This window comes from Akebia trifoliata, chromosome 14 (assembly GCF_017979445.1).
Source record: "Akebia trifoliata isolate Shusen 1 chromosome 14, ASM1797944v1, whole genome shotgun sequence".
Classification (NCBI taxonomy): Eukaryota; Viridiplantae; Streptophyta; class Magnoliopsida; order Ranunculales; family Lardizabalaceae; genus Akebia; species Akebia trifoliata.
In genome coordinates, this window is record NC_141388.1 from 33,252,747 (window position 1) to 33,268,285 (window position 15,539).

General features: G+C 34.7%; 1 long non-coding RNA gene across 1 annotated transcript; it reads left to right on the forward strand.

Annotated features, from left to right (window-relative positions):
• Window positions 1-12,709: 12,709 nt before the first annotated feature.
• On the forward strand, window positions 12,710-15,539 carry LOC147386854 (uncharacterized). The gene is made up of 3 exons (XR_015171679.1): window positions 12,710-13,222; window positions 13,617-13,740; window positions 14,097-15,539. It is a non-coding gene; the product is annotated as an uncharacterized LOC147386854 (long non-coding RNA).

The window sequence follows — 15,539 nt, forward strand, 5'->3', positions numbered from 1 at the left end:
AAAACCGAAGATGAGAGGATGGTTGGTGTGAGAAAAATCAGTTTTATGATTCCACGTGTCTTGTGAGAGTCAGTGATTTAGCTTTGCTCAAATGAGAGTGACACATTCCTCACTAGCATAGTAAGATTACAAATCTTCTTAAAAGTAGTTGGCCCACAAGACTGTTTCACAGGTTAAAGATAATATATTTCAAATTTATTTTACTCAAAAGTTCTCATAATTTTTTTGTCTGCAAGACTGTTTCATTGGATCATGATTTTGGATGCCAAGATGCGAACTCACGACCTTTAGTAAGATATGAAATCTTACTATATTAGTCAAATTAGACTAACTCCTGTAATAAATGAAGAATCTATCCAATCCATTGCCCATGGGTTTCTTATTTTAGAGATTCTATTGTCACACCAACTTTTTCTAAGAGCGCCATAATTTATATGATATTAATAAAGAATTAACACACATCTTGAACTGCTTTAAGTAAAATTTGGCGTGGTAATAAAAGTTCTTTATTTTATATATAAATTTTTTTTTTTTTAATACTTATAATTTTAAAGATTGAATAATGAGTTTCTAGCTACAAAGTCTTTACTCGGGCAATAGTCAGATGATGTGCTACGGAGACAGAATCATAGATCTTTTTTCTTGTGATACACAATGGGACATCTTTTATGGGAATGTGCAGTTGTGTATCCCAAGAAAAAAGTTTTATGATTCAGTTCCTTGCCACATCAGCCCAAGTTTTGACTGGAGAAGACTTTCTTGTCTGGAAAGCAGCACTCTTAAATTTTTAATTTTTAATTTTTTTTTTTTATGTCGACTTTATCTTAATATGTATTTTTAATAAAATCGTGTGATTTTATCCCACTCGTTCATCTTATGGTCTGCAAAGAAATTACTTTATTTCCAAGATCACCCTGGAATCCTAATTTATTGACCAGTTGCCCATTAGCCCATGAATGCCATTGAAATGACCTTTCTACCCTTCCTCTATAACTTATATCCCTCAATTTAATGCATTTTGATTGAGATTTTAAAGCCTTAAAAGACTTTATCTGAATCATCATCATCGAAAAGCCTTGTCCCAAGAATCCGTTAATATATAATGGAAGTAAACCATATATGATATATAAACATTTGAAGAAACGCTTACATTTTAGGTCAAACAATTTTTTGACTAGTTGTGATCAGTGTTTTAAAGACCAGACCAGATCAAAGGTCCACCAAAAGTTCAATCGGATGTTTCATAATCATCGGTCAAGTTGGTTAAGAATCGTTCATTCCTTTAGAACCGTCAATTGTAAGTTCCATTCATACAAAATAGTCAATTTTGAAAAGTGTTTGGCTATTCAGCATTCGTTCATGGGATATAAGTGTCTGAACAAGTGTGGCAACCGTTAGAAGGAAATTGAATCTCAATGGAACACTGAATCTCAATGATGAATTTTAAAGAAAAAAAATAACTTTTTTCTCTAATCCCATATCCCTCAACAGATTTATTTTCTCAAAGCCATCGCCCTCAACATCTTCCCAATTCATCATCGTAGACATCTCAGTGTAAATCAGAACTTAATCTAAAAAATGATTCTCAAATGCGGAAATAAAATAAAGAGAATCGAAATTTGCAAAATGCCCAAAATCCATACCTCCGGCCATTGATTTCTCACTCACTTCTTCCACTGTTTTTCTATCTCGTTTGACACTTTCAAACTCAAATCTACTCACATTAGATGGTGTAGTCTGAAGGGGATTGAGAGTATAGAGTTTGGGGACCAAACATATCTAAATATAATCGGATTTCAACGAGACTTCCATCAAGCACTCGCCCACATCTCGGTTGGTTACCACAACGTGATCCATTCGTGGGTCACGCTTCTTAACTTCAAGAAATGTGTAATCAAAGACACTGTGGGCCACTAAAAATAAATCCGAAAAAAAGCCAGCAAATGTGTAATCAGATACAGCTTCACCGATCATCATAAAAATGTAACCTGATGTTGATTTACATGAATCAACATAGCCAGCAAAGTCCGAATCTGAATAATCAATCACTTCCAGATTATCCATCCGTCTATACATAAGCATTTAATTCTTAGTTCCTTGAAAGTACTTCAACACTTTCTTTGCAGCTCTCCAGTGGTCTAAACCTAGATTACTCTGATATCGTCCCAACATTACCACAACAAATGCAATGTCAGGTCTTGTGCAGACCTAAGCATACATTAGGCTTCCGACAACAGAAGCATATGGAATGTTTTTCATTTATTCCCTCTCAACATCGTTCTTCGGGCATTGGTTCAAATTAAACCTATCACCCTTCACAATGGGAGCAACACTTGGTGAACAATCCTTCATCTGAAATCTCTCTAAAACTTTATTGATATAGGTTTCCTGCGACAGACCCAAGATACCTCGAAATCTGTCTCTATGGATCTTAATGCCAATGAAATAAGACGCCTCACCCGTATCCTTCATATCAAAGTTTTTAGAGAGAAATTGTTTCACCTCATGCAGTAAACCCTTATCATTGGTTGCTAACTAAATATCATCCACATATAAAATAAGAAAATAAATTTTACTCCCACTGACCTTCTGGTATATACATTGATCCATAATATTTTTACAAAACCAAATGAAGAAATTACATTATGAATTTTAAATACCATTGGCGGGATATTTGTTTTAAACCGTATATGGATTTCTTAAGCTTGCAAACCAATTGTTCACCGTCACTAGAGGGGAATCCTTCAGGTTGTTTCATGTAAACCTCTTCCTCTAGATCTCCATTAAGAAATGCCGTTTTCACATCCATTTGTTACAACTCTAAGTCAAAATGGGCTACTAATGCCAAAATAGCGCGCAATGAATCTTTCTTAGATACAGGAGAAAAAGTCTCCGTGTAATCAATTCCTTCCTTTTGAGTGAATCCCTTACCAACGAGTCTTGCCTTGTATCTCTCAATGTTGTCTAATGAGTTTTTCTTTGTCTTAAAGACCTATTTACAGCCAATGATTTTTACACTATTAAACAACTCAACAAGGTTCCAGACTCCGTTACTCTTCATAGAACTCATCTCTTCCTCCATGGCATTGTACCATAATTCTAATTCTTTGTAACTCATGGCTTACGAAAATGACGCGGGATCATTTTCGACTCCAATGTTGTAGTCAAATTCTTGCAAATACACAACATAATCACCAGAAATTGCTAAGTTCTTAGTTTTAGCAGATCTTCTTCATGTCGCACTATCATCTTCCTCGAAAGTATGAGGTTCAACTCGTTGTTCAGAAGTCTCGGGCAACTCTTGAACAATTTGATCTACCGGAATGTTGTCAACAGCTTGTGGAACTTCAATGATTGGTTGTTCAACACCAATTTGTACTTGAGGGGTGCTGTGAACAATAACCAATCTATCACCTGAAGTGGAAGGTTCTGACTCTAAATGATCCTTCTCAGAACCTATAGTCCTGATTTGATCGTTCCCACTGATCAAGTCATTTTCAAGAAACTTTGCATTTCTTGATTCCACAATCCTAGTACTGTAAGATGGACAAAAAAATCTATAACCTTTAGACCTTTCAACATATCCAATGAAATACCCATTAATGGTCCTTAGATCCAATTTCTTTTCTTGTGGATTCTAAATTCTTACTTTAGACGGACATCCCCAAACGCGCATATGTCGCAAACTCGATTTCCAACCTTTCCATAATTCAAATGACATTTTAGAAACAGCCTTGGTTGGAACTCGGTTTAATATATACACTACCGTCTTAAGTGCTTCAGCCCACAAGAAATTAGAAAAATTGGAGTTGCTTAGCATACTCCGCACCATGTCCAATAATGTTCAATTTCTTCTTTCTGCTACACCATTCTGATCTAGTAAACCAGGCATGGTGTATTGAGCAACAATCCTATGCTCTTAAAGAAACTTTGCAAATGGCCCAGGTACTTGTCCGTTTTCTGTGTATCTACCATAATATTCTCCCTCTATCTGATCTCACAATCTTAATTTGCTTGCCGCATTGTTTCTCTACTTCAGCTTTAAAGATTTTAAAGGCATCTAATGCTTCGTTCTTGTTATGAAGCATGTAGAGATACATATATCGTGAATAATCATCTATGAAGGAGATGAAGTATTTTTGACCATGTGAATCTATGTCTAGACTACATATATCAGTGTGTATGATTTCTAATATAGCCGAACTCCTATTAGTACCTTTCTTTGACTTGTTGGTCTGTTTTCCCTTTATGCAGTTCACACAAGTCTCAAAATCAGTCAAATCAAGAGTACTAAGTACCCCATCATTTACTAATCTTTTAATCTTCTCTATGGAGATATAACCTAATCTCCGATGCCATAATGTAGAGGAATCCTCCTTAATAACCCATCTTTTAGTACCAGTTTTAACATGCATAGCATTACGAGTGACATTGTTTTGTAAATTAATGCAATAAAGACCATCAGACAAAATACCATTCCCAACATAATCAGATTTGTAAAATAAACTAAAGGATGTTTCTGAAAAGTGAAAGGAATATCCAAAAGGTATAAGTCTTGAAACTAAAATCAAGTTTCTAGAAAAACTTGGAACATAAAAAGCCTTTTCTAGCTCTAAAACAAAATCACTACTTAAAATTAAACAGCATGTCCCTACAGTCTTTACATGTGAGTCCATCTTATTTTCGGATAAGATGCTTTGCTCACTTCCCACTGGCTTCCTTAGGTTTTGCAAACCCTGCAAGGAATTCGAAATGTGGATTGTTGAACCAGAATCAATCCACCACGTGTTAATATTTACATTAACCATATTAGATTCATAACAAACAAATGAGATTGAATTACCTTTCTCCTTAAACTATTTCTTAAATTTGGCGCATTCCTTCTTCACGTGTCCCGTCTTTTTACAGAAGAAACACTTGGAATTTTTCTTGATATCAGCTTGGGAGGTATTTTACCTTTTCCTTTCTGATTAACTTAAAATTTGTCCTTTCCTCGCGTAGTCAGCATTGCACTCTCACCCAGTTCCATCATTAGCCTTCATTCCTCTTGAACACACATGGTCATGAGTTCATTAATTGACCATTTGTCTTTATGTGTGTTGTAAGAGATTTTGAAGGGCCCGTATTGATGCGGAAGGGTATTCAAAATGTAGTACACCAGAAAGGATTCCGACATTTCAACCTCGAGATTCTTTAATTGAGTTGCAATATCTCTCATATGCATAATGTGCTCTCGCACACCTTTGACATGGTGAGCCTTAGGGATGAGAACTTCATGATTAAGGTACTTGCGAGTGCCTTCTCTGAAATGACGTATTGATCATCAATGGCATTCAGCAAGTCCCGAATATTATCATGCTGATCTACAGAATCACGAATACCAGCATAGATTTTTGTCTTATGAACATTACGCTGAGGCGATTAGATCACTCCCATTTTTTATAAAGCGTAATGTCCGTTGTAAAGCTGGTATCGGAAATTGCAGGTGGTTCGTTTTTCCTAATAACATAATCAATGTCCATCCATCCTAAGTGAAGGAGATTTTCTCTTTCCATACTTTATAGTTATCATCCTTTAATTTAGGAATATCACATCGGATATCAGAAAAATTCGTAATTTGTGAAGCTGCATAAATAAAAATTATATGTTTATATTAAAATTGAGACTTAAATAATTTCATGTTTTACCAATTTAATATTTTATCCTAATTAATTATATAAATATAATAAAATTTCCTGTGGGATAAAATTTATTATATTTAGTATAATTAATTATAATTTATGTCTAAATAAACTTTATGTGATCCTAATTAATTATAGTTTTATTTAATTAAAGATGCTGTGACTATTCTCTAATTAACTAAAATTATATGGATCACTTAGACATTATTCATTTATGCTTAAAAAATTTTTGCATAAAAAATTAACTGAACCTAACGTGTCATTATTATATATAATCAATCTTATAATTTCAAACATAAATATTCATCTAAAAAATTTGCATAATTAATTTAAGTAGAATAATTAATACATGCAAACATATATAAATATGAATAAATTGCATAATCAATTAAACAAACTGAATATCATATGCAAAATAAATAAATAAATAAAAGGTAGGCATGTTGCTAAATAAATGCCTAAACAATTTTAGAATTTATTTTATTTATAGAAATTTGTCTTCTTCAACTTTCAGTCTGTCCAATTTCTATCCAATTTAGATCTGATACAACTCATCAGATAAAACTCCAAAAGATTGTTTAAAAAATTTACATAAAAATTAAAAATCTAATTTCTCAACCGATTTTTATCCGATTTCTATCTGATATCTATCCGATACAACTCATCAGATAAAACTAGTCCGAAAAATCACCATTTTAACGCCAAAATATAAATATAGTTAAAAAGTGCAGAAAATTTAGAAATCCATTATCCTTATGATTTCTAACATTAATAAGCATTAAACTAAAAAAATAAAATTTCATTCAAAATCTGAGAATCGCGAATTTTCGAATGCAATAAAATAAAAAATAAATATCAAGGCAGAGATTATGGAGGCTCTGATACCAAATGTAAATCAGAACTTAATCTAAAAAATGATTATGAAATGCGGAAATAAAATAAAGAGAATCGAAATCTGAAAAATGCCCAAAATTTATCACGCACTTCTTCCACTGTTTTTCTGTCTCGTTTGACACTTCCAAACTCAAATCTACTCACGTTAGATGGTGTAGTCTAGAGGGGATTGAGAGTATAGATTTTGGGGACCAAATGGATCTAAATATAACCGGATTTCAACGAGGCTTCCATCAAGCACCCGCCCACATCTCGGTTGGTTACCACGACGTGATCCATTCATGGGTCACGTTTCTTAACTTCAAGAAATGTGTCGTCAAAGACACTGTGGGCCACTAAAAATAAATCCGAAAAAAGGGGGTTTTGTGGGTTTTGATAGATCGGAAACTAATACTTAGAGCATGAGATTTGGATGATGTAATTGCAAAACTTGCAGATGTAGATCAAACCAGAGAGTTTGAGGTCGCACCCTAGACATGAAGCTAAGTTTAGAAAAGATCACTACATATGGGACTTATAGTGACAGTCGCTATTGGCTGTCGCTATAGGGTATTTTTATAATAAAAAATATATTAGGCCTTTAGGGCCGTCCCTATATGAACTTTTGAAAAAAAAATTTAATAATTTTACACCTGCCCCCTTCACAAGTTGCTGAATATTGGAGATACCCCTATGTTTTGAAATTGATGACCTAGACCCCAACTAGCAACATGAAAAGATCCAAATGCCCCTCGTCTTCAACTTTCATAAATCTAATTATTTTATGAACCACCTCTTGTAAATTATCTACTGTTAGAAGGTAAAATCAAACAATTATGCAAATCTAATTACCAATCCAAATTCTAGTCTACAATTTAAAATTATCGAGAACCCATTCTTAGGATCAATCTCAAATGCGTTCTTCAAGTCCAACTCAGCTATGTTCAAATGTGTTTGTAACAATCTGATTCCGTCCCAATGCCTCAATGAAATGGAAGAGAGTGACATTTGATGTAGGTTGAACATTAGGAGCAATTGACAAAGAAATCTGGAAAAAAAAACATTATGTAATAGAATGTTTATGATTTAAAAATATAGAACAAAACCCGAATCATTTTAATTGAGATTAATTGAGACAAACCTTTCAAAGCTTGGTGCCATTCCAATTGTGTAGTAAGTAAGGATGACCCACATTTTTATGAGAGCTGCCAGATGACACTTGGACTTGTCATAAGGAACAGAAAGTTCAGATTGTAGACTTTTTCCAACATGGAATGAGCGGAAGGCTTGTGAGAATTCCTTGACGGTAATGTAGTGACATGGTTCTTTTTTGACATACCAATACTACTTTTGATCTTTCCTTCTTTCCTCGACGTCACCTAATTTCACAATTCTTTCAATTTAGCTTGCAAGAGTGAATAAGTGAAGACACCTCCACACACACTGATACCAAAAATAAATAAAAATTGGCGTAGAAAGCCAAACCTCTTGTAGGAAATCTGCTATCCCATTCCTCTTCAAACATTTGAACCCCATTGTCTCGAAAAATTAGAGAATGGACTCACGAGGGCCGTGGTAAATTATCTGCCCTTTGCATACAAGTATTACATCATCAAAGATGTTAAATGTTTCCGGTGCAGGTTGGAGGAGAGAGATGACCATTGTGGATTGGAAGACATGGATGATATGCTTGAGACACATGACAAGCTGGTAAGTCGTTAAGCTGTCTAGTCCTGTCGATATCTCATCCATGAAGAGAGCTATTGAAGGACCATTTATCATCTCACCTGTGGTCACTCTCTTCTTCTGCCCTCCCGAAATCCCTCTCCTCATGTTGTCTCCCACCATTGTATCACCACACACTTTTAGCCCAAGTAACTATTACATTCATGGCCTGTTCGTGAATAAACATCTATTGTTCTATCTGTCATATATGAATAAATTACAATTTTCCTCACCTACAAGGTATAATCAGTGACCGTACTGGACTTCTATCCTTGAATCACTGCTACCTGAGAAGGAACAAGATAAAGAAAGTGATAAATGATCTTTTGCAAAGAAAATCTAATTCTCTACTTTGAGTCATTTTGTCAATTGTTATTGTTATTAGTAGCCTTTATACCTTCATAAAGAAATCAATATCTGGGTCTGGTTTAATTGATTGATGTTTCTCCCTTCATGCAAGTTCAGTAAGAACATCTACACAAAGATTTGTCAAGAACATTAACAAGTTGATTTCTACAAACTTTTGCGGGATTTAATGTGGAATCTATTGGAGATGGAAGATGTACCATGTCTGTAACCAACACCCTGACATTGAGCAGAGAAATCCAAGGTTTCCTTCACAGTCATGTCTCCCATATGCAGATCATGTTGACTGATGTAAGCCAATGTCCTCTGTGGAACAAACTCCCTGAAGGTATGCCCATTGTAGGTAACACTTCCCAAAACCTACTTTCCATGAAAATAATCGAATAAACGACTAAATTAAAATTGTCTCTCTCATCTCTTCCTTATTTATGAAACCATAAGATTGACATTCAGGTCTACGTTGAGATCCTTTTCTAACTTTCCAGCTAGAGCTAACAAAAGGGTAGTTTTCCCCAAACTCGGAGGACCGAGAAGTAGAGTCATCCTAGACAGTGCATGCACATATTGCTAATTGTTCTTCTGTTTAAAACAGAAAAAATAGAAAATTTTCAAATTGTTTCGAGTCTGTTTACCTTCCAGGTTTGATAACACCGCTTACATCGTTGAGAATTCTTAGCAGCTTTTTCTTGCTCTTATAGACCCTAAGAGAGCTTAATAAACTCTGCCAAGTTGAAAAAGAAAAAAAAAACCCAATTCATGTAAATCATTAGTGTTCCTATTATTAAAAAAGCTTTTTTTTTTTTTTTTTTTAAATCTTAATCATCCTTAACTCACCTCGATCATGTTCAAGGCGGTGTTCAATAATGTAGGCATACAAACACAAAAATAAAAGAGAGAGCTCTAAATAATAGTGAAAAAGATAAAAATAAAATAGAATTTTCCACATGGTTAAGGCATTGGAAGTAATATATCTCAAAACATGACAAACAAATTACAGCATAAGTTGTTACCCAAAATCCAGTTCTAGTAAGGAATAAAAGTAGCATGTAGTATGTTCACCAGCTATGCAACTCATAGCCACTGGACATTGTTAATCTTAGGAGGTTAGACCAGGAAAATGACACGAAGAGAAAGTAATTCACATTAGAAAGAAGCTTATGTTTCAAAAACAAAAAAGCCATAGAATCTAAACCAACCAACTTACAGAGATTTTGCAAACAGCACTGAGCATGATCCCATAGGAAAAAGGCAGCAACATACGCCAAATGTTGCCTATAAAAAAAATGCCAAATGCATGGAAGCTATGTTAAGAGGCTTTTAAAAGGGTTATTCAATGTGTATGTTTCATTAAAAAAGATGAATGTTCAAGCACTAAAGGAGAATATCAAAACATATGGCACACAATAACCTAGCCAATGGATCTCAATTGTAAGTAATTGTTAGAAGAAACTCAAACTTCTATGGATAAACCTGTCCCATCTTATTTGAAGATCAATAAGAGTGTCAGTAGCATATATATATATATACCAATTAGCATACCTTAGATCAACAAAGAAATAACAGAAACATCAAGAGTGTTAGTAGCATATATATATACCTATTAGCATCCACAGAAATTAAAGCTGAGTATATATTTAAAAAAATCGTCTTAGAGCTCCTCTCACATATCTAGAACCCATCCATAAGTTTTATCCAAGAATGTGTTGTACGCCAAGCAATGCTAAGATACCCCACCTTGTAGACACCCCATTTTTGCATTTGCCTAATTCGATAATTCGTTACCCGGTTGCCGTGAATTCCTAGTGATGATCGCAAAGAACTCGAAGGCTTGTGACTATTGTTTCTGACTTTCCTCATTTCCAATCTTTCCACCCCCTCTACTCGTTACAACTCGACATAGAAATTTACGCACGCCTAGGATCACTACACCTTACAATCGATTTTGCAAGCATGCACGCTTAGGCTCGCTAAACCTCACGCCAAAATTTGTAAAAATAAGAAAAATGACAAAAATGACCGAAATGCCCTTCAATGTCCAACTTCGACTTAGAAACCTTAATTAGGAAAACATGACAAAGAAATCAAACTCAAATTAAAAATTAAACAATTAAAATTAAAATCAAACCATTCAAATTAAAAATTAAACAATTAAAATTTAAAATCTAATCTAATTCAAAATTAAACAATTAAAATCTAATAAAAACTAAGATCAAAGTTAAAGAATTAAAATTTAAAATGTAATCTAATAAAAATTAAGTTTAAAATCAAACGATTAAAATCAAAATCAAAATAAAATCAACTAACAAATTAAAATTGAAAGTGAAACTCAATCACAAATTCAAATCGATTGACAAAACAAAATATAAATCAAATGGCTAATTAAAACTCAAACTAAAAATTAAAATCAAATTTAAACTAATAAAAATCAAAACAAAATTAATCAATTAATAAAAATCCAAAACATTTCATCGATGGAGGACTATCGTAGTAAGAGTAGCGTGGAATCCACCATCATTCTCCAAAAGGGAATCAAAAACAAAAAAGGGGAAAAACGTGTAAAAAGAAAAATTTAGAAAGGAAAACCAAAATAGAAGAAGTCATCTTCTATAAAAAAGAGAGTCCTCTCAAGTTGGTCAACTCGACCGATTTGATTTTTTTAATGAATACAATGCTATTTATCAAAAAATAAAAATAAAAAAGAGAGATCGTTCTCTCTCTCAAGGTCCTCTCTCCTTCGGTTCTCTCTTGTTGAGGCTAAGCTCTGTCTTCTTCTCCTCTTCTTTAACACCTCCTCTCTCCCTGCTCATCTTCTCTCTATTCTCTGCTCTCTTCACGTCTTCTCCTCTTCGGCAAAACAGGGCTCTCTACACATCTTCAAAAGGGCTAAACTCTTTCTCTACACACGTCTCTTTCCCTGCTCTATCTTCTTCTCCAACATCCTTTGATCTCTCTCTGCCTGCAATTACCCTCCCCAGTGTTCTTTCACATTCTACCCTTCAACAACCCCCTCATCTTCTTGTTCTTTGGCTGAACTTGCAACACAGTCCACTGCTGCAACATCCCTTTGCTACCCAACACAACGCCCTCTCTTTCTACCCTGCAACTCTCTTCTCCTCTCTCTGCACTAACCACCACTCTTACTCCCAACCCTCCTTTCTCTCTCACATTCTATCCTGCAACCCTCTCTCTGCACCAACAGCCTCTCTCTGCTACACACCATCACTCCAACATCCCTGCAACACAGCCTCTCTCTGTTGCACTCCATCACTCCAGGTCCCTACAACACAACCTCTCCACGCTGCACTCACGTCGCAGACCAACAACCCTCCCAATAGTCATCTCCTTCAGCCATTATCCCTTTCGCAACACGTGGATACTCACAAGCTTTGGAGGTTGTACCTGAAGGAATTGGATCCTATCATCTCTCTATAGGTAAGTTTATTTATTATTATTTTTTCATACTTTTATTTTTATATCAATAGGATTAATAGAATGTTTTTTATGCATTTTGTTATTATTATTATTTTTTTTTGCATATTGATAGGATTAGGAGGAAGTTTTTAGCTTATGTAGTTTGTTTTCTATGTTTTTATATCAATAGGGTTAGGAGAATATTTGTTTTACGTGTTTTATTTATTTATTTATTATTTTTGCATATTGGTAGGATTAGAAGAGTTGTTTTTATGTAATATTTTTTCATGTTTTTATTTGTTTTGCGTCTCAATAGGGTTAGGAGAATATATTTTTTATATATTTGTTTATGTTTTTTTATTTATCTTTGCATATTGATAGGATTAGAGGAGTATTCACTACGTCATAATGCGGTTTTTGCGACGCCACAATTGCGGTAAAAACGATTACTAAAGGCTGTCGTTAATGGCGATGGTTTTTGCCAGTCGTTTAATCGTCGTTTCAACTAAAAGACGGTGATAAGTAAAAGTTGGGGTGCCACTGTCAAACTTCTCTCTTCTCTCACTCTCTCTCGATTGCTCCTCTCACGACTCTGTCTTCTCTCTCTCTCTCCCTCGAATCCATCGTTCTCTGTCGAATCTATCTGTCTCTCTCTCTCAAATCTATTTCTCTCTATGTTTCAAGAAGAAGATCAATTCTTCGATCAGAATTTTTTTTGGGAAAGAAAAACGACGCTCTGTTTCTCGTCCTCGTTCTCTCGCTCTCTCTATCTCTCGTTCTTAAAAAGTCTCGATCACACTCTCCAGTATCTGTCTCTCGCACGCACTCTCTCTCCACAGCATTCCAGATCTAGGGTTTGTGAAATCGCTTCCCAGATCTAGGGTCTCTCGTAATCTGTCTCTCGCTCTCTTGGTCCAACTCTCTGTCGTTGGATCTGTCTCTCGCACGCACTCTCTCTCCGTAGCATCCCAAATCTAGGGTTTGTGAACTTGCTTCCTAGATTTGTCCCAAATCTACGAATCTTAATCAGATCTAGGGTTTGCGTACTCGGATTGGTTCAAGCCCTCTCTAAAATTAGAGATTTTTCTCTGAAAATCCTCTTCGTCCCAGGATTCCTTCTCTCACAAGGCTTATCAAGCTTCCTCTCGCACTCTTTGATTTCACAGGTATTATTTCAACTCTCATTGTTTTTTCTTTGCTTCGATTTCTAGGGTTTTCAGTTTTTTTATTATTATTATTATTATTTTAATATCATAAGCTCTAGATAATGCGTCCATGGAGTTTTGGAATATTTTTTTTTTGTTAGAGACGATATCGATCAACTCTTGATCAATACATTGCCTCAAGATGAGATTTTAAACATTAAGTTTTTTTTTTTTTTTAGAGAAAATAACGTACATTCACAAGATCACGGTTTGGGTATTTTTCTTCTCCAACTTGATATAAATTGTGAGAGCACCTGCTATAATGAAAAACAAAAAAAAACGAAGACAACTTAAGTGTAAGATTTTGTATTTGGTGGGATTTCGTAGTGCGAGTAAGATTCTAACAATTCTTCAGTCTAATCTGTTTGGTTCAATTCTCCCCTGGAAAGTACCCAGCCTTTATTAAAGAATCTCTCGATCCAGCTTATCAAGTAGCACTGCTTCAGCTTTGCAATACATACAATTGCTCCATAGTCTGAGTAAGAGATTTCACCTTTTTAAGTTATAAATGTGTTCTTGTTTTTGTGGCTATGCATGCTATTTTGTTGTAAACTACTTCATGAAAGTTGTACTCTCTATATCTCTGTGTTTCATATTGCTTGCATTACTATTCAGTTGGATGATCCTATTTTTTTTTTGGATAAAGCTTTGATGATGATGATGAGTGTATGGATTGCAATGTACCCTTTCCCAATTTCTTTACTTTATGATTTTTTCCTCTTACAAGGTTTGTTGAATGTCAAGTTAGTTAACAAGAAATTCATATGTATCACTTTTCAATGAGTGTTCATCTCTCTGTTTTTTGATACATTTTTATTCCCTTGTGTTCTCTTAGAAAACTGTGAGAACAGATGTGTGTGAGCCCTCAAGCCTCCCACCATATCCTACAAGCAAGGAAATGGACGCTAAGCTACGGGATGAAGAAGCTAAAAGGTTTGTGGGTGACTAAGTTTACATTATTTGCCTGTATTCCAATACTAGTAGCTTTCTTAATAATTTCTAAAATAGTAAAAATTACATTTTAACCAAAAACATTTCTAAGCTTCCATGCGGGGAGGCCTTAAATTCCATGTCGACCATTTGATGGGATATTTTTTTGTAGTTATATATAGGTCTCTTTCTTGTATTTTATTCATGCTGGTACTCAAATCATAGTTGTGGGCTTGTGGCTGTGTAGGCTGAGAGCAGATGGTGACAAAGCCAATGGTGTTGGTGTGAAGAAAAGTCACTCGCATGACTTTATAAAAACCTCATTCAAGCTCAAAGCCCATGAACAAAGAATTAGTGAGTTTTCTTTCTTTATCTTTTTTTCTGTGTATATCATCGTAGTTAGATTATGGCCATTACAATAGCAGAATCTGAACACAACTACACACCGTTCAACAATGCATTTTCCATGATTTTGAAAAAGAAACAATTAATATATTATATATGGTTGGTTGTCTATTGATCATATTGACTTTTGACCATCTTCTTGCTTCTTAAGTTTTCCAACTTCACCAAAAAGGGATTGAATGTTGTTACTTACAATTTTAATAGATGGTTTTTGTAAACGTGGAATGTTAGAAAGAGTGGATGGTTTGTTCTTGAAAATGTTGGAGGGGGATGGGATTGAACCCAATTCCATTGTTTACACTTCGATGATAGATGGTCACTTCAAGAAAGGAATTATGGATTTGGTCACGAAGTATTTGAACCAAATGCATTGTAAGGGGATCAGGCTTGATGTAGTGGCATATGGGGTGGTCAGTGGGGGTCTATGTAGTAAAGGCATGTTGAATAGAGCAATAGAGTTAGGGAAGAGATGGAGAGGAAATGAATCCCTCTAGACAAGATGATATTGACCATGCTTATAGACGGCCATTTGAAAGTGGGCAACAGAATTAGAACTTGTACGAGAGTGTATGGACATGTTTTGTATGTATATGTATGTTAGGTTATGAAAGGAGTTGATGCTATGTTTTAATATATAAATCTTTCATTTTGTTTTATTCAATGAGCTCACATTTTAATTCTGACATTGAATTTGATGTTTTGATCTTTTAATGAATCCAAACTTAGTAGGAAGAGTTACTAGTCTTAACTGTAACCTAATATATATTATATTTTTTCCCTTGCCAACTTATTCTCGAACCCTGACTTGGTGACTTTATGTGTTTCGTTGGGGATGGGGGTGAGGGGATGAAGAGTCAGATAGAGAATGTGGTAAATGGAGTAAATAACAAGTTGTTACGATGATTTGGCCATTGTTATGTTAAATGAGTTGGCATCAGGAGAA